The sequence below is a fragment of the Priapulus caudatus genome, unplaced genomic scaffold, assembly GCF_000485595.1.
Source record: "Priapulus caudatus unplaced genomic scaffold, Priapulus_caudatus-5.0.1 Scaffold5152, whole genome shotgun sequence".
Lineage (NCBI taxonomy): Eukaryota > Metazoa > Priapulida > Priapulimorpha > Priapulimorphida > Priapulidae > Priapulus > Priapulus caudatus.
This window is the reverse complement of record NW_014582213.1, coordinates 7,189-8,404: the sequence shown is the minus strand read 5'-3', so window position 1 is coordinate 8,404 and position 1,216 is coordinate 7,189. Positions and strand designations below refer to the sequence as shown.

The 1,216-nt window shown below is 36.3% G+C and overlaps 1 long non-coding RNA gene across 1 annotated transcript; it reads left to right on the top strand.

Annotated features, from left to right (window-relative positions):
- Positions 1-273: 273 nt before the first annotated feature.
- LOC106819922 lies at positions 274-1,149 on the top strand. The gene is made up of 3 exons (XR_001395523.1): positions 274-357; positions 763-836; positions 1,112-1,149. It is a non-coding gene; the product is annotated as an uncharacterized LOC106819922 (long non-coding RNA).
- The last annotated feature ends 67 nt before the right edge of the window (positions 1,150-1,216 follow it).

Here is a 1,216-nt window from a genome sequence, read left to right as displayed (position 1 = left end):
AGAGAGAGAGAGAGAGAGAGAGAGAGAGAGAGAGAGAGAGAGAGAGAGAGAGGGAGAGAGAGAGAGAGCGAGGAAGACGTGTGAAAACATCTTCGAGGCTCTAGTTAATGTACGTTTTTAATAGAAATACTGTAGTACTAATTCCTTTCAGTTATATGTTACATAGCACGAATAATTCGATCACATTTAATATGTTTGATATCATTTGACATGGTATTCAGATTAAGTTTATTATTGAAAGAGTTAATTGTTTTTTTATCTTCACGCAGTCGATCCCACTAGGACTTAATTATTCACACATCATCGGATTATTGCCTCAAAACAGGAAAAAAAATCGATTTGGAAATGTTATTCCATGTAAGTAGTGTTTGCATTTTACCAAATGTCACCATACGTCGTATTTAAACGTTGTTTCACGAACGTATTCGGCACACAGCTTCGTGTTAAAACCCGCATTATTCGAGAGATGAATCTCACGTCACGTTGTTAGGACGCTTACATTATACTGTGCTGTAAATAACTACAATTGATATAGTACGCAGTAACTGAATTATTATGTGTACTGTTATTATGTCCCGGTTATTGTCAGCAGTTATGTCATGCAGAAACCGAGATAATCCAGTGATTCCTCAATCAAATTAGGAATAAACTTCTTTTCCCTTGCTGCATGTAAGCTCTTGCTTTCCAAATATCTTATTTTTACTAGAATCATAGGGTAATCCTGTGTGTTTTAATTGTTACTGAATATCATTATATGCGCAGATGACCACTCCAGAGTGATTCTGGAGCCAGCCGTCAATTCCACGGGTGATTACATTAATGCCAGCATTCTACAGGTTAGCATCATCGTCATCGAAATATCAACACGAAAACATACAAACAAACTCGTCCTTATCACGGATATCAATGTAATATCGATAATAGTAATAAGTGTATCTAAGTAAGTCACAGTCTAATGAGCCGTGTATATATATACATATATATCGTATTAAAAAAACGGCGTTTTCTTGTAGTACATGTCTCGTTTTTTGATTCGTGTTAATATTGAATTCGACTAGACACATGGCTTCATAATAATTAATGAGTTTGATTTTCTGATTTACTTGTTTAGGGATACTCGACAGACTCTGTCCTTCTGGCGGCTCAAGGTAAGAATAGAAAAAGAAGCGCACAACACCCCGACACACACAAACACACATACACACACACACACACA